The 25,533-nt window shown below is 45.4% G+C and overlaps 1 protein-coding gene across 8 annotated transcripts in view; it reads right to left on the reverse strand.

The window, feature by feature from the left end:
- Nucleotides 1-25,533, reverse strand: part of HSF2BP (heat shock transcription factor 2 binding protein) — a 107,605-nt gene that overhangs the window by 12,600 nt on the left and 69,472 nt on the right. The gene's annotated exons all lie outside the window — the stretch shown is intronic.

Raw genomic sequence — 25,533 nt, forward strand, 5'->3', positions numbered from 1 at the left:
CTAATAAGCACGCAGCTCACTCAGTCACACCCGTCAGCAGCAGCAGCAGCAGCACTGGAACAGGGCCTGCAGCTAGGCTTAAATAACCACATTACCCCCACGCTGAACAACTGAGAAATAAGTGGCTCCACAAGGTGTGCAACTCAACACACGTGTGCCCACACCAGGCCCAGGCACCAGCATGGAGGATTTACTGCTGGCCAAAGACGGATCATCATCAGCGGCAGGCAACGCTCTTCCCTGTTACTATCTGCACGGATTTGTGGAAAAATCCAGACTGAAAGGTTAGGATGTCACCATATTTCAATAGGATGATTAGGAATTTGTAAGTTGCATTTCTTTGAACACAAGGAGACCTGAAATGTTTTACCCTAAAGCTGGTGTGTGCTGACCTAGGTTCCCTAGACAGAAGCCCCTGACACACACAACCCTCCCTCTGACAGGAAGGAAGGTCCAAGAACTCCCTCCTTGCTCACCTCCTCTCCATATACACACTCATCATCCCCATCCAGTTAGCTCTACGGGTTAAGGGACGCTAGTTCCCTAGATGGTGACAGGTGTTTCCATCTACCCCACATCTACCCCAACTGGGGAGGGGAAGGAAGGACAGAACAAAACAGTACTCTGAGAACTAAGCTGTGGCTAATTAAGGACCAGAGGACAAGGACATGGCACTGAGACATCCCTAACTCCACACGCCCTATGACAGCTGTTGTCACAGGCAATGACTCCCAATGCCACATCTCTCCAACACAGGCGCTCACAGTGACACAAAGAAAACACCAAACTCATATTTCCTGACAACTACCTGGCTCCTTAAAGCACAGCTCAGACACACGCTCACACACATGCTGACACATGCTCACACTTAATTATCTGGTTAATTACCTTTGTTTAAAAAAAATGCATATATTAAATGCATAAGCTAAAACATGGGCTAAGACTTTATCTCCATGCCAGAGCACAGCAGCGTCATACAGAGGTGAGACAAGCAATTTGGAGTCACTCACCACTGCCATCCTAGAAAAGTTACTTAAAGGCTTGCTGGGCCTTCATTTTCTCATCTATAAACTGAAGATTTAAATCATCTACATTGTTACTGTAAAGACTAAATGAGGAGCCACGTGAAAGTGTCTATCAAAATGCTTGGTACACAGTTAGCACTCCATAAACAGCAATTTCCAAACTACACAGACAAAACTTCACCCTACTGTCCCCACCAGGAGCCCATTCTGGCCACATGGGCCCTTGGTGAACTTGTAATGGTGAATCCCACCAGAAGGGAGGAAGGGGAGGGAAGACCTCACACCGCCCCCGCACTTCCATCGCCCTTGTGCATCCCCGTGGTCTCCTGAGGCCCGGGGGTAGAAGGGCTTAGAGCAGGATGCGAGAGCTCTGTGTCTGCTGGCTCGTCTTGCTGGCTCTCCTCTGCCACCCCCAGCAGGAAAGAAGGCGAAGCAGCTCTCACTTGGCCATGCTCCCGCAGTCCCGAGGGGCTGAGGAGAGGTGGCCTCTCCCAGCAGGGAACCAGGATCTGTCCAGCAGATTGCCGACTTCCTCCAAGAGGCACAGCCTTGTAATTGGGATCTTGTGGGGGGAGGGGGGTAGTTATGTTGGGTTAGCGGAGGATTTATCAGAATTTTTGAGGGTTTTTTAACTCAGAAAAAGGTGTTGAGAACTGTTACTCTCAAGGTAAACATGCAACTCTAGATGTGCTCGGTGTCTTCAGAGGAGTCAGCCAGTGTGTGGCAACAGACTGATAAAAGGATGGAGGATTGTTTTCGTCACATTTAGGTGCTAAACAGAATAGCAGGTTGAAAGGGCACAGTGAAGTGACTGTGATGTTGTCCAGGGGAAGGTTTGGGGATGGCAGTCTGCTACGAGACCTGCTGGGCCCATAGTCTGGGCCTCCGCCCTCCTTTACAGCCCCAGAATGATCTGGACAAGGAAAGGCTGCCTCGGGTCATGCTCACTCACAGAAACTGAGGTTTATGGAGTAAGGGGCTAGCACAGAACTTGACCTTGGGGCAGTCACTGCTGGTGACTGGGATGCTCTCGTCCCCATCAAGGGCACCTTCTTCCAAGTTTCTGTCTCCCTAGCAACCCAAACTACCCATCACAAAGGTGCCTCCAAAGCTCAGGAATCAGAGCAGAGGGAAGGATGTGTGGAGTGTAGAGGCAGATAAGCCCAGACGCCTGGGGAGTCGCCCCGTCCCTCAGCATGGCACTCGGCTCCAGTGAGGGGCTCACGTCCTGGACAGTCCTCAGCACGCTCCCCAACACTGTCTCTCTGTGACCTCATGCCACGGTCAAGCGGAGGGGGTCCCACCGGGGTGCCCACCACCACAGCCACACTGTCTGTGCCCTGTGAGGGCAGACACCGAGTCCCGTTCCCTGCTTGCTGCTCAGCAGAGACCCGGAGTCTGAGGCACATCTGTGTTCCATCAGGTGAAGGAAAGAACTTTGCTCTGGTCTCTGGAGGAGGCAACAAGGTCCACAACTCTCTACTTATCTGTTTTCAGTTAGGTCCCTAATTTGTACATTCTAAGTATCTGGGCTTTCCTCATTGCACTTTGAGAAGGCAGCGTTACTTACAAGTTCTTGGGAGAACCTGTGTCCCCTGGACCGCACATTGCACAGCCAGTTTACAGAGCACTTGCGTGTGCAGGAGCCCCAGGCCCAGTGCACGCAGGACTCACCCTCACAGCCGCATGCCGAGTGGGCCTCGTTCACCCCGTCACAGTGGACAGTGGCGTTCAGAAAGTGGTTTTTCTGGAGTCACCGTGCTAGCAAGTGGAGGGAACCAGAATCAAACCCTGCTTTGCTCACCCACGCAGGGAAGTGGCAGGTGACTTTTGGGGGAACAAGTCATTCTTGTGTTCACTCATTGATTCATTCATTAACTACCTAAACATTAGTGAGCACCTACTAATTACAGGCACAGCTGGTGCCCAGAACTGAGGTGGGGAAGGCTGAGCCTTGACGTGTCCTCTCCGTTAGGCTACAGCAAGGGAAAGCAGAGCCTGTGATGGCTTCACAGCTGCTCCAGCAAAGGAGCTGAGCTGAGCCAGGGCGGCATTCAAGAGCCTGAGGAGAGAAAACAAGATCAAGAGGCTGAGGACTGAGTAAGGCCATTAGATCTCACGTCTACATGTCCCTGGGTTCCTGGGGAAAAGCAGAATCAGTGGAGCTGCGGGGAGAGGGGCTGTGTGCAGGGCGAGGGGTAGATAGAGCAGAGGGAGCATCCCGGGAGTTGTGAACGGCGGAAGATGGGGGAGGAGTGAGCAAGCCCGAGGGAGAGGCAGCAATTAAGGAGAGGAGTTCTGGAAGGGTGTTGTAAGGCCAGGAGCCTTCACAGAGCATGGTGGGGCGCGAAGCCTGCTGCACAGAGACTTCGCAAGTCTTCCAGGGTCTGCAGTCGTATCTGGTGACGGCGTGAGGATCCCTGGTTAATTTGCAATGAAGAGAATGCTTATGCATCTTTACGTTTTGCATATATAGGGATAATCTATTATGCATGACTAATATAGTATACAACATCATGTAGTACATAAAGCGTTTCTAACTCTTAGAGAATGGTGAGACCAGTCATTTATTTGACTTTGTGACACCACCTTACTCTTCAGTACGCTGTATGGCACACGTTCTAACTTAAATTGACTTACCTAATTTCCAAATATTTGGAGAATTTCCAGATATCTTTCTAATTTTGATTTCTAATTTAATTAGATTTCTAGTATTGACTTCTAATTTAATTCCACTATGGTCAGGAAACATATCATGTATGATTCCAATCCTTTTAAATTTATTGAGACTTGTTTTACAGCCCAAAATGCGGTGCGTCTTGTCAATGCCCCAGGCGCTCCTGGAAAGAACGTGTATTCCACTGTTCTGGGTGGTGCCTTCTACAGACGCCGCTGCTCTCAAGTGGGCTGGCGATGTTGTTCAGTCTTCTCCATCCTGACGGATTTTCTGTCTGCCTGTTCTATCTCCTATCGAGAGAGATGTCAAAATCTTGACCGTCATTGTGATTTGTTCATTTTTCCGTTCAGCTCTGTCAGTTTTCACTCCACGTGTTTTGAAGCTCTATCACTAAGTGCATACACATTTGAGAATGTCACGCTCTCTTAATGAATTGACTCATCATTACAAAATGTCCTCACTCACCCCTGCCAATAATCCCTCCACTGAATTCTACTTTGCCTGATGTCAGGAGAGCCACTGCAGCTTTCCTTGAACTAGTTTTCGTATATGTTTTTTATATACATATATATATGTAAACATTTTACATATGTAATATTGATATATATATAAAATATTTTAAAATACATTTCCATCCTTTAACCTACACGTCTTTTGTTTTTTTTTTTTTTTGAGGAAGATTAGCCCTGAGCTAACTACTGCCAGTCCTCTTTTTGCTGAGGAAGACTGGCCCTGAGCTAACATCCATGCCCATCTTCCTCTACTTTATACATGGGACACCTGCCACAGCATGGCTTTTGCCAAGCAGTGCCATGTCCACAGCCGGGATCCAAACCGGTGAACCCCAGGCCGCTGAGAAGCAGAACATGCGAACTTAACTGCTGTGCCAGCAGGTCGGCCCCTAACCTACACATCTTTATATTTAATGTGGCTTTCTCGTAAACAGCATACAGTTAGGCCCTGTATTTTTCTTTCTTTTTTACGTTTCTTTATTTTTTTGTGAGGGAGATTGGTCCTGAGTTAGCGTCTGTGACAGTCTTCCTCTATTTCGTTGGCATGCTGCTGCTGTATGGCTTGATGAGCAGTGCTAGACCTGCACTTGGGATCTGAAGCTGCAAACCCTGGGCCACAGAAGCGGAGCACACGAACTTAACCACTGTGCCACCAGGTAAGTCTTGTACTTTTATGTTGTTTTTTTTTTTTTGAGGAAGATTAGCCCTAAGCTAACATCTGCTGCCAATCCTCCTCTTTTTGCTGAGGAAGACTGGCCCTGAGCTAACATCCGTGCCCATCTTCCTCTACTTTATATGTGGGATGCCTACCACAGCATGGTGTGCCAAGCGGTGCCATGTCCACGCCTGGGATCCGAACCGGTGAACCCCAGGCCACCAAAGTGGAACGTGCGCACTTAACCGCTACGCGACTGGGCCAGCCCAAGTCTTGTACTTTTAATTTGACAATCTCTACCTTTTTTTTTTTTCTGGTGAGGAAGATTGGCCTTGAGCTAACATCTGTTGCCAGTATTCCTCTTTTTGCCTGAGGAAGTCTGTCCCTGAGCTCACATCTGTGCCAGTCTTCCTCTATTTTGTATGTGGGATGCCAGCACAGCATGGCTTGATGAGTGGTGTGTAGGTCCACATCCGGGATCCAAACCTGTGAACCCCAAGCCATTTACAGATCATTTGCATTTAATGTGATTATTAACTTACGTGGATTTAAATCTGTCCTCCTGCTATTTGTTTTCTACTTGTCTTATCTGTTCTTTGTTCTTTTTTCCCTTCAATGTCTGCTTTCTTTTGGATTAACTTAGCATTATTTTGTGATTCCATTTTATCTCCATTATTGGCTGTACCTCTTTGATTTTTAAATTTTTCTTTTAGTGTTACCCTAGGGTATAAAATACATACGTTTAACTTTCCACAGTCTACCTTCAAAACACATCACACTGCTTACGTGCCGTGCGAGCAGCCTACACACACGCCATTTTCCCCTTCCATCCTTTGGCAATTGTTGTCGTACATATGTTGAATACCTCAAAATACATTTTTATTATTTTCACTTTAAACAGCTACCTTTTAAAGTCTTTGAAAAGATATGAAGAAAAATACCCACCTATCTGACGTTGCTGGCGCTCCCCTTTCCTCCGAGACCCACCTGGTCTCATTTTCCTTCCGCCGGGAGAACACTTCCTGAGGGGCAGGTGTGCTGACAGAGCATTCCCTCGGCTTCGGGCTGTCTGACAGGTGTCCCGTCCTCATTATTTCTGGAAGGCCTTCCTGCTGGGTGCAGGGTTTTCTGTCACGACTTGCACGGTGCTGCCCTGGGGTCCTCGCCCGCGTGGTCTCTGACAAGGAGCCCGCTGCCCTTCTCACCTCTGTTCCTCTCTACCCAGCGTGCTTTCCCCTTGTTGCGTTTAGCAGTTTCTCTTTGCCGCTGGTTTTCTGCCATTTGATTATGAGGTGCTGTGGTGTAGTTTTCTCTCCTTGGATCTGTAGGTTTATAGTTTACCTCAAATCTGGACATTTTGGGCCATGATTTCTTCAAATTTTTTTAGTGTCTTCCCCCTACTCTCCTTCCAAGACTCTACTGACAAGCTTGATGTTGTCCCACAGGTCCCACTGGTACTTTCGTGTTTTTCTTCCAATCTTTTTCCTCGTCGTGTGAGGGTGAAAGTCCAATAACGACAGTGACAACATGAGGAAATCTGGTAGCTTCGTGTTTCCCTTGGGGTCATGGCCATCCTCCTCCAAAGGCATGTAGGAGCAGGCAGTGTGCGCCCACCGCCTCCTCTTCACAGTCCCACCTCTGCTCCTCCCCACACTGTGTTATCGCAGTACACAAAAACATATTTGACGGCACAAACTCTCATCTTTAAAATTTACTACCTATAAACTGAATTTTCCCCGGAAACTAAACCAGAAGGTAACTCTCAAAAAGATCTTTCAGAGAAGATGCCTAAATCCCATGGGGCCATAGGTGTGTGAGAATCCGCACGGCAGAAGGAAGCGCAACAGCCAGCGAGAGTCCTCACGGCTTCAGTCACGGAGTATTACTGCGCCCAGCACGCATTTCCACGCGCCAGCTAACGTGCTCTGTAAAACTCTCGGAAACGGGTATACGTTCCAGTTTATCGAGGAGGAAACGGTGGCCCAGAAGCATGTGAATACCTTCCCTGAGAAGGCCAGTCAGTTAGGAAGTACCGTATTTGGTGCTTACATCCCAGCCCTCTGATTACAAACCCTGTGTCTGAGCTTGTGTGTTTTCTCCCGGGCTATGCCAAATTTATCAGTTAAACCTACACTGAATCTGAAATTTGAAAATTATGTGTTGTCTCCATGTAAGAGATGATGCACCATTCTGAGAATTCTGTCTTTGCCAGTGGTATTTCTTTTATGGCTACTGACACCTGCTTATTTCAATGGATTTTTTTTAATTTTTTTTTTTTTTTTTGAGGAAGATTAGCCCTGAGCTGTTGCCAATCCTCCTCTCTTTGCTGAGGAAGACTGGCCCTGAACTAAGATCCGTGCCCACCTTCCTCCTCAGTGCACTCTGACATGTGTTGAAGCAGGACTAATCTGGTTGTGATTCAGGCTCTACATGTACATCAGAGCTGACCCGTCTGCTACACGAGTGCATTTTACAGAAGAAGCAAATTCCCAGCTGGGCTAAGTAACACCTTTTCCACTTCTCTCTGTGTGCGATCTGTTGTCTAAAGTATCGTGTTGAAAAAGTCGACAAGTGATTTTGGGAAGAGGGAAGTGAGGAATCTGCTGCTAGAGTGTAATTCAGAAACAGATGAGCTGATGGAAGAAGCCAAGATGTGCACATCCATTATGAGGGAGTTTTAATTTGGAAAGGCTGCAGTTATACCATTTCTTTGAGTTATGGAAAGAAAAACTGAGAAATACGAAGTAGCCTACTACATAAAGTTTTACCAGTTCATCTCATCGTGATCTAAATGGTTGATGTGTTACATTCAGACCCTCAACATGCAGCCTGAAACCACTCTCTAGGGAGCCCTTCCAGACATCCCGTCCCCAAGTCAGACCACTCCTGCTTCAGCGTCCCGTGGTGAGCGCTACAAACAGACTCACGTTTGTACTTTCTGATCTGCTGCTTGTTAATGGCCTGGAACTTTTTTTTTTTTTAACCTCTAACTAGGTAAGAGAGTAGAGACTAGAGACTATTTCTTTTGTCTCACAAATTACACTGCTGGGGCTCAGCAGCCCCTCCGCAGAGCCTGCTGGTGAGAAGGGGCTTTCCCTGCGCCCGTGGCAGCAGAGGGCCTTACCCATCCCCACGGTGTAGGGGCCTCACCCATGCCATGGTGGCTCGTGACACGGGCAGGGGTGCTGCAGCTTGGAGCACTGGGGCAGCTCATTTACGACAGGTGTTCACCGAGCTCCCGGCCCCCTCCTACGAACTGGAGGCTCAGAAGTGAACGAGATGAGTTCTTCCCTCATGGAGCTTATATGCAGGTGGAGACACTGACAACAAACAGACAGAATGGCCTATGTCACATAATACAAATAAAGATGGAATGGCGTGAAGGGTTGGAGAGACGAGGTGGGGCCACTCTTCAGGTATTTGAGTGGAGACCTGAGTGAAGCGAAGGACGAGCCACGCAGAGATCTGCAAGTGGAGCATCACAGGCCACGGAAAGCAGTGGAAGGCCCTCCGGCAGCCCTGGGCAATGGGCATGTGGAGCGACAAGGGCCGCAGTGCGTGTGTGGAGTGCGGCTGAGGATGCCGAAGTGTCAGGAGAGGAGGTCAGGGAGACACCGAGGCCTCGAGACGGCTGTGAAGACTCAGGACAGTACTCTGAGCAGGGGCAGGCCCTGGCCTGATGGACGGCTCACCACGCTCGTGCCGGCTGCTGAGGGCGGGCCGAGAGGATGGGAGGCAGCTGCAGCAGAGGTGAGAAGATGGCGGCAGCCTGACCAGAGGGGCAGCAGTGACGATGACCGAGGTGACCAGATTCAAGGTACATGCCGAAGGGAGAGGGATGTGAGAGAGGGACGTCCAGGGTGATGCTGTTTGGGGGCTGAGCGGGGACAGTGGGGATGCCAGGGGAGGACTGGGGAAGGAGCAAGCAGAGGAATCAAGAGTTTGGCTGGGCACACGTTAGGCACGAGAGGCCTGTGCGACCTTCAGAGGGAGGTGCAAGTGCACAGCTAGACTGATGAGCTGAAGCTCCAGAGGAGGCTGGGGCTGGAGGCAGCACTGTGAATCACCCCGCTGTGGAAAGCATTCACAGCCCGCGGCAGCGACGCACCTTCCAGGGAGTGAGAGGATCTGACGACTGGGCCTTGGGGCGCTCCAGCCTTTTCAGCGAGGGGCAGGGGAGCAAAGGCTTCTCTGAGGGAGCCCGAAGAGGGGAGCCTGCAGGCTGAGGAGGTGAGAGGACCAGCTGTGTGAGTGCTGGAAGGCCCAAGCTCAGCTGCCCAGTGCCCTCCCCGTCGTGAGCGGCTCACGCACAAAGCTCATCATAACCCGCCAGTCCAGTGTGGCGGGACTAATGTCAGCACTAGGCTCCTGATGAGGACACGGGGTCCGAATCTCAGGCAGCGACACTGGTATTTGGGTATGGCTCACAGACTGGCTCTGAAGGCAATTCCAGGAGGAGTTCCAAAAACGTCCTGACGAGTGAGGGTATTCTGAGTGAGGATGTAGCCCTCATGGCCGACTGCTTTGGTGGAAAGCAGGCTCTGGGTTGTGTGAGTTCTAGAACTCTCCTTACTCTGAAGTACCCTGGAGACCCTGGGCTCTTTCCATTTCCGACACTGGCCATTTGGCCGGGACTCTCTAGGAGGAAGAGCCAGCTCTCGGAGCAGAGGAGTGGACAGCTGCTGACCCCACCCTCTTCCGCCATATTGAACTGCTGACGAAGAGACCAGTTTTCTTCTCTTTGGTTTTGTTCTGTTTAGCAGATTTTGGTTTTGGTGGAGAGGAGTTAACAAGCAAATTGTTCTAAGTGTTCTTGTAATGTAACAGGATTCTACAGTGAAACCTCTTGTGGTCACCCTGAGATTCATGTTTCATCGATCTCTCTTTCCATAGTTTACTCCAAGCAAGTCAAGGCACGCTTGCCCTCCTCTTTCCCAGGCGCGCAGGTCAAGATTACTGCTGATTTCCCAGGCGTGGCGCCTTTCCGTGTTGGGTTTCATCTTTCACCAGCTTTTTAGAGAAGACAGGGCAAGGAGTTGGGCCCTCCAGAATTCATCCCGAGTGGCACCTGGCAGCACCAGAGCACTGGGCCAGAATTAAGCACCATCCATGAAAGGATGTGCTCACTGTTTTCATATTATAGTGCTAAACTGACTCAAATTGCTGTTTTAATATGAGGGCTCCTACGGCAATAATAAACATTGTGAATCTGATCTGTCTTAATGCTTAAGGCTCAATAACTATCTCCTGGTTAGAGAATTAGATAATCCATTTTGGTTGATTTGTGGAAATGGATTTTGTTTTTATTGTTTATTTATTTATTTTGAGGAAGATCAGCCCTGAGCTAACATCTGCCACACATCCTCCTCTTTTTGCTGAGGAAGACTGGCCCTGAGCTAACATCCATGCCCATCTTCTTCTACTTTATATGTGGGACGCCTGCCACAGCATGGCTTGACAAGTAGTGCGTAGGTCCACACCCAGGATCCGAACCAGTGAACCCCGGACCGCTGAAGCAGAATATGCAAACTTAACTTCTGTGCCACCAGACTGGCCCCAACTGTTTTTATTTTAATGGAAGTTTTCTCCTTGATCCAATGAATTTTTCCTCCTTCATCACAGAGAAGTAATTGTAGACAAATTCTTTGTATTGTTTCTCTCAGGAGCCCTCTCAGGACAGCTGGTGGGTGTTGTAATAATCTGAGAGAAATACTCAGATGTCATTGCAGGGGCAAGAACAATTGCCACCTGAGGAAACAATGCAGAGAATGGCTAAAAAGAATCATAAAAGAACATAACAAAAATAAGATATTTTCTAAAATGCTCGCTTGTTACTTGGAACAAAGAGTGTACAAGGCACAATTTGAATTTCTAATTCTTAGATTTTAATTGAGGACATCTGGTGGTTTTAGAGATATTTGTACACTAAGGTTTAATGTTCAAGGCACCTTTTTTTTTTTTTTTTTTGGTGAGGAAGATTAGCCCTGAGCTAACATCTGTGCCAATCTTCCTCTATTCTGTATGCGGGATGCTGCCACAGTGTGGTTTGACGAGCAATATATGGGTCTGTGCCCAGGATCCAAACCCGTGAACCGTGGGCCGCCGAAGCAGAGCGCACAAACTTAACCACTATGCCACTGGGCTGGCTCCTAGGCACCTACTTCTTTAACCCTAAAGAAAAAAGGACGTGCAGGCAACAAAGGAAAACCAAGTAACTATTCTTGGCTGAGTGAGAGCTGCAGTGACGTGCAGCTTATTTTGAAGGCATGTTTTGTGTTATTTCTTTTCGGAATCTGTCCGAGGTTGGACCCGAGTCTAACAGACAGTCAGCCTGGGCCCGCTCACCCAGGAGCAGAGCTCCTTGCTGCAGGACAGGAACAGTGGCTCTCCTGCCCGCCTGGGAAACCAGGTACACTCTGTACACAGTGGGACTCCTCAGGATGCAGGCGCCTCACTGCAGATGCAGCAAGCTCTGCACGCCACACGGTGCTGTGTACTCAGGCGCAGCATCGCCAGCCTAGAAAGACGGCAGCATCCAGGAGTGTGCACAGCACTGGGTCTGGTCTGAGGGCTACTGCCCTGTATCCTGTGTTAAAGAACTTGAAATTTGCAGAGAAAGTGTATTAGTCAGGGTTCTCCAGAGAAACAGAACCAGTAGGATATGTATATCCATATAAATATGAGGAGATTTAGTATAGGAACTGGCTCACATGGCTATGGAGGCTGAGAAGTCCCACAAGCTTCCGTCTGCAAGCTGGGCCCCCCAGGAAAGCGAGCAGTGTCACTCAGTTCCAGTCTGAAAGCCCGAGAATCAGGAGCTCCAATGCCCGAGGGCAGGAGAAGATGGACGTCCCGCTCAGGTAGACAGAGTGAATTCAACCTGCCTCGGCCTTTTTGTTCTATCCAGGCCCCAACAGACTAGACGATGCCCACCACACTGGTGAGGGCGGTCTTCTTTACTCAGTCTATGGATTCAAATGCTGACCTCTTCCAGAGAAACGCTCACAAACACACCCAGAAATCAGGTTTCACCAGCTCTGGAATCTCTTAGCCCAGTCAAGGTGACACATAAAATTGCCCATCACAGAAGGCGGGACTTGAACTAGATTGAGACAGTACAAAGCACTCAACGTGATGACAACGATGACTAACACTGAGAGCTCGCTCTATGCTGGGCCTTATCCTGAGCACACTACGTGCACTGAATGCACACAATCCCGTCACCAGCCCTGTGAGGTCACTACTAACGCACCTGAGCCAGAGGGCAGGGCTCTCGATAGAGCAAGGGGTCCAAGGAGGAGAGACGTCACTATGGACTGGAGTGGAGGGGGCAGGCCGGGAGAAGTGACCCAGGTGCCAGGCTTTTGGGTCTGGAGGACAGCAAGAGTGAGGTTGGCCCAGAGGTGTGGGAAGGGCTCCTCTGGAATGGCTTTGACAAATCGTGGTTTCTCTTTCTCTCACCCCCTCCCTGCCTTCTCTCCTTTCTTCCTCTTTCTGTTACCAAAATAAGGTTAATAAGTGCAACATACTTAGAGAAAAGTACCCAAAACATAAAAGTGAAGCTGAGAGAATTATCGCAGAGGAAGACTTGTTAACACATTCAAGTTGAGAAATGGGAAGTTGCCGTTACCTGGAAACCCTCTGCTCCCTCCTAACCACACGATGCTTCCTCCTTCTTCCCATTTTCGAACATTATGCGAATGGAATCATGCTTTTCTGTCGGCTTTTCACTCCCATTTGGTTTGTGAGCTTCTCATGCTGTTGTCCGTCGCTGTGGACACGTCCATCGCTGCACTGCAGGGATCCTCAGCACTGCTGACCTTGGGGCAGGATAATTCTTTGTTGTGGGGCCGTCATGTGCACTGTAGGATATTGAGCAGCATCCCTGGCCTCCATCCACTAGATGCCAGTAGCACCTCCCAGTTGTGACAATCAAAAATGTCTCTAGACATTCAAAATGTTCCCTGGCGGGCAAAACGCCCCACCCCAAGTTGAGAATCACTGCTGTATAGTGTCCCGTTCTAAGAAGTTACCCATTTACTATCTGGATTGTTTCTGGGTTTTGGCTTTTACAAATAATGCTGCTCCACAAATTCTCGTGCCTGTCTTTTGGTAAATGTCCGTATTTTCCTGTGAGTGTACCTTTTAGAAACACAATTTTGGATCTATGGAAGTGCATGTCTTTAGTGGCTTATGCTGGGCTGTTTTCCAAAGTGGTTGTACCAACAGCGTGGGAGCGTTCTGATTCTCCCCATTCTCACGAACACCTGCTGTTGCTGGCCTTCTTCGCCTTAGCCAGTCTGATGGGGAGGAGTGTTTCCTCACTGTGGCTGTAAGGTGCATTTCTCTGATGAGTCCTGAGGTTGGACACCTTTTCCTGTGTTTACTTGGCCTTCTGGACACTCTCTTTTGTCAGGTCCTATTCCAATCTCCCATCTGTTTTTCTGTTAAATTGTCCGTCATCTTACTAATTTTTACATTCTGGATACAGGATCACTGTTGGTTTCGTAAAAGTTACAGATATACTTTATCACTCCGTGTCTTGCTTTATTTCTCTTAATGGTGTCTTTTGATGAACCGGAAATATCACTGGAATGTAATCTGAGTGCTTTCTGTCTCCTGTTCAGGAAATATTTGCCTATGTCAAGGTCATGAATACCTAACTCCTGTTATCTCTTAGACGCCTTCTCTTTTTGCCTTTCATTTCAGTCTTACAGTCTCCCTGATCTGGATGTATGGTGTGTGGAAGGGATCAAGTTTAATCTTTTTCCATTATGGATATCCACTGACCCAGCATCATTTATTGAAAGGACTGTCCTTTCCCCATGGCTCTTCAGAGCAGCCTTTGTCCCTTAACAGCACTCCACATGTGTTTCTGGGCCCTCCACTCCATTCCATTGGTCTGTTGTTTTGTAATACCACACTGTCTCTTGTCAAGAGTGATAGCTAGTACAGACATTTCCTCCTACCTTATTTTTCTTCAAGAACACCTTTGCTTTCATTGGCTCTTTTCCACATAAATTTTAGAATCTGTCTACCAAATTCCCCATTAGCTCATCAGCTCCAGCCGGAAAATTCCTGGAGGAAGACTTTGGTCCAGCTCCGATGACACACACATCACCAAGATCATCACTGTGGCACGGCCGGGTCAGGGCAGAAGTCCTGCTCCAGGAGAAGAGGGCAGGAGCTTACCAAGCCGACCAGAACAACAGCCATACAGACACTAAGTCAAGGGCTACCTTTCCCAGCCCAGAGTCCAATCATGCCACCAAAGACTCACCTGGGAGGGCAAGCCCCTTCGCTGAATGGTTAAAGTTCCACACTCCCCACTTCAGTGGCCCAGGTTCGTGGGTTTGGAGCCCAGGCGCGGACCTACTCCCCTCATCAGCCACACTGTGGAGGCATCCCCCATGCAGGGTAGAGGAAGATTAGCACAGATGTTAGCCCAGGGCGAATCTTTCTCACCAAACAAAAAGATTAACCTGGGGACTCCATCCCAGGCTAGGCTGGGTGATCAACCTGAGACTGCAACTTGGGGAGTGTGCAGAACAGGAGGAATCTTCAGGAGATGCTGGGCCAGAGGTGGGGAGCCACTAACTGCTTGTAGGCTGGGACAAAAAGACCCAGAGGCTTGGGAAGACCCTGAGAGATCCAGTCAGGGCTCAGTTCATGAAGAACTGGAAAGCAAATCCAGAACTGAGGCAGGAGACCAGATGGAAAGCTGGATGAATGCTGCAGTCAGGGTAGCTGCGGCCTGAGGGAAAGCAGACACTCCCCTAGGGACGCTAAGCTGCACAGGGCTGGGCTACGGTGGGGGGAACCAAGATGACAGCTGAGGGGCACTGGGACAGGCAGGCTTTTGATAGCAAGAAGTTCAAAGAAATCTAAGATCTAGTTCCTACCAAAAAGAATGTACAGTCTAGTTGGAGATAACTGGCATTTATAAAACATGATAACAAGAAAACATTAAGTTATATTGTCTCTAAGTAAAGTGGGAAACCAAATGAGAGAACTCAACATGGGCTAGAGCAGCAGGTACAGCCTGAGCCGAGCCTTCCAGACAGGCAGGAGTGGGAAAGAGAAACAGAACGAGGGAGTATGCAAAGCTGTTGGGGCACGAGAGGGCAAAGATCTGGGAAGCTGTGCAGAGCATCTGAGGAGAAGACCAGGAGAGGGCACGCCCCATTAATCCAGTGGGTCCTATATGCCTGGCCAGTGCAGGGCACCTGACACAATGACCTCCACAATCCCCACTGAACAGATGAGGAAAGAGAGCTTGAGGGAGGGTCAGAATCTTGCTAAAAGTCCTACGGTATTAAAGAGCGGAATTGAGGTGTAACCCCAGGGCTGTCAGTGTGCAAACCCAAGCTCCCTCTCTGTGTTGGTTTCGGAGTGAGTAGGAAGCATGGTGAGAGAGAAGGGGAGGGAAGCCTGAGGGTGGGTGCTGAGAGTCAGACAAGAGCACCTAGACTGAAACTTCTGGAGAGCTCAATGCTCTTAAGCAGAGGGACCGTGGGGCCAAAAGGGATACTTGGAGCATATGGGTAGACAGGAGTGAGAGCAGATAGTGGGGAGAGCATCAGCTAAAAAGCTGTTGGTAATCTAGGCACAAGGTGTCAAGGGAGGAAAAAGCCACACAAGAGTTTTCATTCTTTTTTTTTAATTGTGGTAAAAAAACACATAAATTTACCCTCTTGACAATTTTTAAGTGTACAGTAAGTAGTACTAACTATACACGTTACTGTACAACAGATCTCCAGAACTTTTTCCATCTTTCATGACTGAAACTTTGTACCCATTGAACCAATGTCCGTTCCCTCTCCCCCGAGCTCCTGGCAACCACCATTCTACTTTGTTTCTCAGTTTGATTACTTTAGATAGCTCATATAAGTGAATCACGCAGTATTTGTCTTTTTATGACTGGCTTATTTCACTCAGCATAATGTCCTCAAGGTTCAACCGTGTTGTAGCATGTCTCAGAATTTCCTTCTTTTCTAAGGCTAAAAAATATTCTATCGTATGCATGCACCATATTTTCTTTATCCATTCATCCATCAGTGGACACTTAGGCTGCTTCCTTATCTTGGCTATGGTGAGTAATGCTGCAATGAACATGGGTATGCAAACATCTCTTCAAGATCCTGTTTTCAGTCCTTTTGGATCAATACCCAGAAGTGGGATAAGATCTTTCATTCTTACTAGAAGTCTTTCACACAACAGTTTCAAAAGAGTGTGCCTCTGAAATGCCAGCCCTATCCGTGTATCACACACAGCACATGGCAAGGTGGCCTGAACAGTATCTCCGGATTGGAGTCATGCTCTCGTGTCGTTTTCCTCCAGCTTTAAGAACTTCCTTTTGTATAAAGGTCTGCCGGCAATAAAATCTCTCAGTCTGTGTTTAGCCACGAATGTATTTTGCCTTCATTCTTGAAGAATAGCTTAGCTGGACACAGAATTCTTGGCAGAATTCTTTGTCTTTTCTTTCAGAATTTTAAAAACGTCATCCGCGGGGCCGGCCCCGTGGCCGAGTGGTTGAGTTCGCGCGCTCCGCTTCGGTGGCCCAGGGTTTCGCCGGTTCGGATCCTGGGCGCGGACATGGCACCGCTCATCGGGCCATGTTGGGGCGGCGTCCCACATGCCACAACTGGACGGACCCACCACTAAAACTACACAACTATGTACCAGGGGGCTTTGGGGAAAAAAAGCAAAAATAAAAAAAATCTTTAAAAACGTCATCCGTCTGCTTTATGACCATTGTTTCTGAGGTGCAGTGAGCTCCTAGTCTTCTTGTGGTCCCCTTGCACATGCTCTTCTCTTGCTGATTTCGAGACGTTCTCTCTGTGTTAAGCTTTAACAGCTGGACTATGATGCGTCTCAACGGACACCTCTTCATGTTTAGCCTACCTGGAGTGCACTATACTTCGGGGATGCATACACTGTTTGTCATCAAAGTTAGGAAGTTTGCAGACATTATTTCTTCAAATATATTTTCTGCTCCGTTCTCCCTCATATTTCCTTCAGGAACTCTTACTGTGCATATATGGGTCTGCCTGATGATGCCCACAGGGCTCTGAGCTTTGGTTGTTTTTCTTCCTTCTTCCCTGTGTCTGTCCTGCAGAGCAGACGATCTCTTTTCTCTGGCTTCAAGTTTGCTCATTCTTACTACCACCAGCTCAAACCTGCTGCTGAACCTGCCCAGTAAAATTCATCAATTTCTACTTTTTTCTTTATTTTCCTCCTTGTATTTTATTTGGGTTGTTTCAATTTCTTTTTTTAAGTTCTTATGGTAGATGTTTAGTTCATTAATTTTCTGCTTTGATCTTTAATAAACTTTCTACTAAATACTGATTTAGATGTATTTCACCATTTTTGATATGTAATATTTTTATTATTCAGTACAAAATATCTGATTTCTTCTTTTATTCTCGGGTAAAGAAGATGTGGTGTATATATATATATATATATACACAACGGAACACTACTCAGCCATAAAAAAAAGCTAAAATCTTGCCATTTTTGATAACGTGGATGGACTCTGAAGGTATTATGCTAAGTGAAATAAGTCAGCCAGAGAAAGACAAATACCAAATGATTTCACTCATATGAGGAAGATAAAAAAAACAACAACAAATACAGAGATACAGAGAATAGACTCGTGGTTACCAGAGGGAAAGGGGGTGGGGGAGGGCAAAAGGGGTAAAGGGGCACATGTATATGGTGATGGATGGCAATTAGACTTTTGGTAGTGAACACGATGTAGTCTATACAAAAGTTGAAATATAATGATGTACATCTGAAATTTATTTTATAAACCAATGTTACTTCAATAAAAAAAATTAATTAAAAAAATATTTCCCGCCTCACTCATATTGTAGTCAAAGAAGATACTCCATATGATTCTGATCATCTGAAATTTGTTGAGACTTGCTTTATAACCCAGAAAATAGTCACTTTTGTAAATATTCCATGTGTGCTTGAAATAAATACACAGCTGGAGCGTTGTATGCATCCAATAGGGTAAACTGGTTAAGTGTGTTTTTCAAATCATTCTTACCTTTATTGAGACTTTGGTCTTTTTTTTTTTTTTTAAATATATTTTTGAGGAAGATCAGCCCTGAGCTAACATCTGTTGCCAATCCTCCTCCTTTTGCTGAGGAAGACTGGCCCTGAGCTAACATCCGTGCCCATCTTTCTCTACTTTATACATGGGACGCCCACCACAGCATGGCTTTTGCCCAGCGGTGCCATGTCCGCACCCGGGATCCGAACTGGTGAACCCTGGGCTGCCTGAAGCAGAAGGTGCACACTTAACTGCTGTGCCACTGGGCCGGCCCCAAGAGACTTTGGTCTTTTCTTAATCTATGAAGTATTGAGCGAAGTGTGTTAAAATCTCCATGATCATGGGGGATTTGTGAATTTCTTCTTATGTTCTTTTCAGTTTTTATTTTATCTTTAGACTATATTAGGATGTGCATATATAAGTTCAGAAATTGTTATATCCTTCTGGTGAATTGATGAAAATCTGCCTGGTATGTTTTTCCTTTTACTCTCAATCTTTATGTATTCATAAGTTTTAGATAGCTCTCTTATAAACAACATATAATTGGACGATTGTTTTAAATCCAGACTGACATTACTATCTTTTAACTGAGTCATTTGGTCCATTTACAGTTATTATAATTGTACATATATGTGGACTTACTGCTTCCATCTTATCTTTGTTTTCTTTTTTCCTCTTTCTTGCCATCTTTATTTTTCACATTCCATTTTATCCTGTATTGACGTTATAAGTGTCTGTTTTATTTCTATTATCTCCATGTTACCCTAGAAATTTTAACCTGCATACTAACTATCAAAGTCTGAAATTAACCAGTATTTTTGCTCTCCCCGTGAACGTAACGGTGTAACTCTGCCTATCCTCCTCCCAGCACATGTGCTATTATTCTGCTCTTGATGTTCAAATTCTATCATTTTGGTTTTCTGTTTGTCTTATTTTATATAGTCAATATTTGTTTAGACTTATCCCTACATTTGCTCCTCTCTCTGATCGTCATTCTTACTTGCATCTCATACTTTCCATCTGAGACCACGCTCCTCCCTCAAGTGTAACCTTTAGAATCTCCTATTGGGAGGGTCTACTGGTGACAGACTCTTAGTTTTTGTTTGTCTAAAACATCTTTATTCCATCCTTGTTCTGAAACATATTTGTTAGGCGAGAAGGAGGCATACAAATTCAAGTTGACAGTTATTTTCTCTCAGCATTATGATACCGCCCTGTCGCTGCTAAGAGATCACCTATGAGTCTAAGCGTTCTTCCTTAGAAGGTAGACATTTGTTCTGTCCGTCTGCTTCTAAGGGCTTCTCCATCTGTAATATTCTGCAGTTTTCACTACAATTTGTCTAGGTGTAGACTAATTTTCATTTATCCTGCTTATAACTAGGTAGACTTCTCAAATTAAGCAAACAAGGTTGGGAAACTTCTCAGCTACTCTCTTCACAGCTTGCCTGTCCTGTTCCCTCTCCTCTCTCTCCAGAACTCTGACTAGCCATATGTTAAATTCTTAGTCTCTCCTCTGTATCTCTTACCTGCTCTTATTTTCCACCTCTGTCTCTCTGGGCTTCGTTCTGGATAATTTCTTCAGATCTGCCTATATCAATTTAATTATCTCTTCAACTATGTATAATCTACTATCAAGTTAATAAAATTACAATTGTAATCATTATATTTTCATTTCCAGAAATACTATTTGATCCTTTTTGAGATCTGCCTGGTCATTTCTACAATCTCTTACTCTTCACTCGTATATTAATCCCTTCTTTTATTTCTTTAAACACATTTATTTTATATTGATATAGTAATTCTTATATCTAAAATCTTCTGCAGGTTATGTTATTTATTTCACTAATGATGTTTCCCAGGCTTTTTGTGATTTTTAATATGCGAGCTCAAGTTCTTGGAACCTTATCTCTAAGAATTCCTTGAAGACTTGGCTGAAGTCAAAGAATCTTCCAGAAATGATCTGCATTGTTCTCTAAATGGGGACCACCCAGTAGTTTGAATTAAGGCTTCAAGCTGCACGAAACCCAGCCTATGGTAATTAATTCTCTGAGGAGATTTTTCCTCCACTACAGCCTATGGTCATCCTCAGAAGAGATTTTCCCCCACTACGCTCAGTGCCAAAGGTCAAAACAGGCAATCTTCCTGCAGTCCCAAGGGGTAGGAGGAGTATCGTCAGTTTACCCTTACCATGTTGGTAAATACCTTTGGGAGTTCCCTACTAGGCTACTCATTTAGGGTGGGACCTGGGCTTGCTTTCCTGTCCCCATACCCTGTGAGTTCAGGAAACTGAAGGTCATTTTGACAAATGCCCTCAAAGCAGGAGTTAGCTCCATTTCTGTCAACCTCTCTGGCGTCCCACTTTCACTTGGCTTTTGTGCCTGGGTATAATTACTTTTTTTCTAGCTCAGAGGAGCATTTTTAAAAATGTTTTTTACATCTCATGTGGCATTTTGACTCTTTTCAGTAAGGAGAGTTGGTCCAGGATCTATTCCATCATAGCCTTGGCTCCCAATTCCTGGCCTTCAAGGATGGACTGTAGGGAGATGTGCAGGAGGCTACCGACGTTCCCGAAATGCAAACTGATGGAGGCTCAAAACCACATGGTAACGGTAGATGGTGGTCAGACTCTGCATGTATTTGAAAGCAGAGCCATCAGGACTTCCTAACAGACTGGATGTGGGTGTGAGAGGAAAAGGAGACAAGAATCACTCCAAGGTTTTTAGAGGCCTGAGAAATTGGAAAAATAGAGTTGTCATCAACTGAGATTGGGAAGGCTGTAGGTAGAATTTAATGTGGGGGAAGATTAGGAATTTAGTCTGAACACATTGAGCTTGAATGTCTATTAGGTGCCCATGTGGAGACGTCTGAATGTCTATTAGATATCCACATGGAGACGTCTGAATGTCTATTAGATATCCACATGGAGACGTCTGAATGTCCATTAGATATCCACTGGAGACGTCTGAATGTCTATTAGATATCCACGTGGAGACCTCTGAATTTCTATCAGATATCCACATGGAGACGTCTGAATGTCTATTAGATATCCACGTGGAGGGGCTGGCCCCAAGGCTGAGTGGTTAGGTTCATGCACTCCGCTTCAGCAGCCCAAGGTTTCACCAGTTTGCATCCTGGGCGCAGACATGGCACTGCCCATCAAGCCGTGCTGAGGTGGCGTCCCACATGCCACAACTAAAAAGACCCACAACTGAAAAAAAAATATACAACTATGTACCAGGGGACTTTGGGGAGAAAAAGGACAAATAAAATCTTTTAAAAAAAAAAAGATATCCACGTGGCGACATCTGAATGTCTATTAGATATCCATGTGGAGACATCTGAATATCTATTAGATAGCTATGTAGAGATGTCTGAATGTTTATAAGCTATCTATGGGGAGATGTCTGTATGTCTATTAGATCCACGGGGAGATGTCAAATAGATAGCTGGACATATGACTCTGGAGTGCGGGAGAGAGGTCTAGGCTGAAGATAAAAATTTGGTAGAACTATCAATGTGTCATATTATGCAGGCAAACCAAATAAATGTAAAGTGGGAGGCAATTTCCAAATGCCTATTCAACATTGTACACATGGGTAGGAAAGCCAGCACTAAGTTAAAAGTTAAAAGAGTGATCATTATACTAGTTTGCATTAACAGTAATGTAACATGTGGTCATCATCCCAATACACTCTGTCCTCATCAGCTATTTGCTACAGTTCTGTGCCAGTTCTGCCACTTAAGAGGAATGTGAAGAATTTGGAGAAAGCCTGGGGAAAAGCCAGATACAAGTTGAATAAAGAGAAGGAAAACGAAATCCAGCAAAGGTTAAAGGAAATAAGATTATTCAGTCAGGGATGATTAATAGCAACTGGTCCTGTACTCTGGATCAGAGAAGTCCGGAAACTTGAAAGCAACTTGCCACCTTTAGATCAAACAAAATAAAAGGAAATGAGCTTTCACTGCGGTATGAATTATATTAGAAATAAAAAGGGAAACTTAACACCTACTACATTAGGTGTTGGCCTGGGCACTATTGCATTTTAATAAACATTAAGATCCTTGAGGCAGAAATCTCCATTTTGCAGATCAGAAAAGAGGGATCCTAAAAGGTTAGTTAAGTTCTCAAGTAGAAGAGCTGCCATTTCCATCTGGGTCTAATGAGTCCAAAGTCTACATTCTTTAAATATATTAAATTTCCTAATGGAAAAATTGATAAAAGTAGGAACCAATTATTGAGAGAAGTCATGCAATCTGTTTTTCCTAGATCTTTTAAAAATTAGAAGAGACTCTTTTTGTCTAGTGTATTTTCATAAAGCAGATCTACCTAAAAGCAAAGGGGTAGAACAAGCCAGTTTTCAAATTCTCTCCTAGTCCTAAGCAGCTGTGAAGGTCCAGAATTCTGAAACCATCACAACACACTACCAAGCACCAAGAAGTACATGTTATTTTTCAGGGAACTACTTTTGTTCCTATTTTTCTAATCTAGAATAAAATATGTACTCACCTTACTAAAATACACATAAAATTCCATAACAAATTTTGATTTTTTAATTAATTTGTATGTGCGTGTGAGGAAGACTGGCTCTGAGCTACCATCTGTGCCAATCTTCCTCTATTTTACGTGGGAAGCCAGCACAGCACGGCTTGATGAGCGGGTGCTAGGTCCACCACCAGGATCTGAACCTGCGAACCTCGGGCTACTGAAGTAGAACATGCGAACTTAACCACTACACCACCGGGCTGGCTCCCAAGTTTTGATTTTTAAGTTAAAGTAACTCCATACATAACTCAGGGGTCAAATATCCTGGTCTTGATAGACCTTGTTTTTGTTTGACTGTGATAACAAATAACTCTACAGATATCAAGTAGGATGACCTTGGAGAAGATTTATTAGGGTTTGGCCTGTGATCGTTGTGTCAAAAGAACTTGTCTTTATGGACCAGAAAGCCTGATGCCCCAGTGGCAAAAAGTGGCATTCAGGCAACTTCACCACCACCCTTCACTGCATGCGACCCGACGTTTAAGCAGAAACCATCCACCCTGGTCAAAGAGCACCATCTCCGCTGAGTGTCAGGAACAGACACTCCTGGTTGCCTGCTGCCTAGAGAGCTGCATAAAATGAAATGAAACTCAATGATTTTCACTCAGCCCTGGAAAATGTCTGGAGTACCAGAGCTAGAAAGGGGCATAGAGAACATTTAGCCCAATGCCTTCTTTTTATGAGAAGGTAAACAACCAGCAGAAGTGCCAAAGGATCACTGGCTGCAAGCTAGCTCACACAGAGAGGGGGGCATCTAGTTTCAGGCCCTCTATCTCAGAGGCAAGTGAAGGAGAGAAGTCACCCAGAACCAAGGCTTCCATCTCAGAGACACTTCTTGAGGAAGAACACCCCAATAGAGTGGCTAAGAGACAGGAGCTGAAGCCCGGCTGTCAGGATTTCCACCTAGCGGCTGTATAACCTTGAACAAGTTACTTCACGTCTATGTGCCTCAGTTTCCGCGTCTATAAAACAGAAATTGTAATATTTACCTTATAAAGGTATTTAGAGAAATGAATCTGAGTATACAATAAAGCACCTAAAACAGTGACTGGCATTCAAAAAGCACTAGGTATTCTTATTTAATTATTCTCTCCCTCTCCCTACCCCCTGCTCCCTCCAACTGGCAGCATCTGCTTGCACACAGCCCATGACAACCAGCCTGGATAGTTAGCTTACAGGTCAAGTCCACCTCTGACTCTATGTCTCCCTTAGTTCACATTTTCAGGGGAAAAAAAAATGGCTGTTTGGTCAAGTATCCAACGCTGGTGGATAAGATTATCATGCACTACAAACACAGCCTCCCCTCAGCCTGCCTTTAAAACTGTGGGAGGTCTGGGTTTTATCCTACTTGCAAGCTAACAAGTTAGCATGCTATAGTTTCATGGATGCTGGCAGAAGACATGAGACTTCTGAGCTTGAGACAAAAAACTTTACTACTCCACAGCAACAGCCATATCCAGAGCATCCGCTCTTGTGTCAGCTCAGCGAGACCCAATTCTACCAGGCCATGCACATGCCGCGGGTTGCATTACAGAAGAGGAATCCCAAGCTCAGGGAACCCAAGTCTTTCATAATGGGTAGTAAGCCTGCCTGACCTTTGCCCTAGAAGGAAGCATTACCCATACTGTATGGGTGTAAACAAACCCACCCTTTGCTCTGGAGAGGGACAGTATCTCTATCTCCCAAGGCCCTTCAGTATACAAGCATCCTTGAAAAGAGAGCCGGGAACAAAGGAGGTCAGCTCCTCTGCTCTTAAGACATAAACATGGGAGATCTATGTGCCCCAACGATATCCAAATAAATGGACATTTATACTGTGTTCATGGATTGGAAGATTCGATGCTGCTAAAATGTGAATTCTCCCCAAAACAAACTGTCAATTCAACACAATCCCAATAAAAATCCCAACAGGATTTTTTGGGTAAAAAGTGACAAGCTGATTCTCAAATTTATACGGAAATACAAACGACTTCGAAACACCCAAACAACTTTGAAAAATAAGAACAAAGTTGAAGGATTTACACTACCCAACTTTATGATACTGGCATAATGACACAAAATTGAATCCATGGAACAGAACAGAATCTAAAACTACACCCTCACATATATTGTCATTTGATTTTCAACAAAGGTGCCAAGGCATTTCAGTGGAGAAAGGAAAGTCTTCAAAACAAATGGCACCAGATCAACTAGGTAGCCTTATGCCAAAAAAAAGAACTTTGATTCATACTTCTCGCTGTATACAAATATTAACTCAAAATGGATCATAGACCTAAATGTAAAATGCAAAATTATAAAACTATTAGGAGCAAATACATTAAAAAATCTTTGTGACCTTGAGTTAGGCAAAGATTTCTATACCAAAAGCATGATTCATAATCGAAAAAGAATGATAAATTTCATCAAAATTAAGAACTTCTGTACTTTAAGGATGCTCTTAAGAGAATGAAAAGATAACTAACAGACTAGGAGAAAATATCTGCAAACTTCATATCTGAGAAAGGATTTCTATGTAGAATATACAAAGAACTCTGAATACTCAATTGAAACAAGCCAACTTTTTAAAAATGAGCAAAAGATATGAACAGACACTTAATCAGAGAAGATATGTGGATGGCAAATAAGCACATGAAAAGATGCCCAACATCATTAGTCATAAAACAAATGCAAATTAAGACCACAGTGAGGTACCACTACATCCTTACCAGAATGTCTAAAATTAAACAGAACGACCATACCGAGTACTGACGAGGACGCGCAGCAACTGGAACACTAACACACTGCTGGGGGGAGTGCAAAATGCTTACTCACTTCGGAAAACAGTTTGACAGTTTCATAAAAACTAACACACATCTAACACATGATGTAGACATTCTACTTCCAGGTATTTACCCAAGAGAAATGAAAGCATATGTCCATGCAAAGACACAGAAGAATGTTCATAGGAGCTTTATTTATCATAGCCAAACACATCTGAGACAACCCAAATGTCCATGAACAGCTGAATAAATAAAGCAATCATGGTATATCCATATAATACTATTTAGCAATAAAAAGAAAT

This window comes from Equus caballus, chromosome 26 (assembly GCF_041296265.1).
Source record: "Equus caballus isolate H_3958 breed thoroughbred chromosome 26, TB-T2T, whole genome shotgun sequence".
NCBI classification, from domain to species: domain Eukaryota; kingdom Metazoa; phylum Chordata; class Mammalia; order Perissodactyla; family Equidae; genus Equus; species Equus caballus.